Source organism: Penaeus monodon, chromosome 15 (assembly GCF_015228065.2).
Source record: "Penaeus monodon isolate SGIC_2016 chromosome 15, NSTDA_Pmon_1, whole genome shotgun sequence".
Taxonomy (NCBI): Eukaryota; Metazoa; Arthropoda; class Malacostraca; order Decapoda; family Penaeidae; genus Penaeus; species Penaeus monodon.
In genome coordinates this window covers 6,648,431-6,648,683 of record NC_051400.1, presented here as the reverse complement: position 1 = coordinate 6,648,683, position 253 = coordinate 6,648,431, and positions in this window count along the sequence as shown.

Here is a 253-nt window from a genome sequence, read left to right as displayed (position 1 = left end):
GACCCCTGAGGGGAAGAAGCTGATTTTTTTTTTTTTTTACGAATGAGATTAAGAAGCACATTTGATTATTAGTTTTAGAACAAATATTATCACTAACCATAAAGAAAAGGAAATTTTGAAGAACATTATATTATCAGTCAGCTTTCAAATTGTTCTGTCTTGGTCTTATGAAGTAGTCTAGAATAATTACAATGAAAAATAACTCCTAAATGGGGTTTCTGCAATATAGCGAATATGGATAAGCGGTAGATTG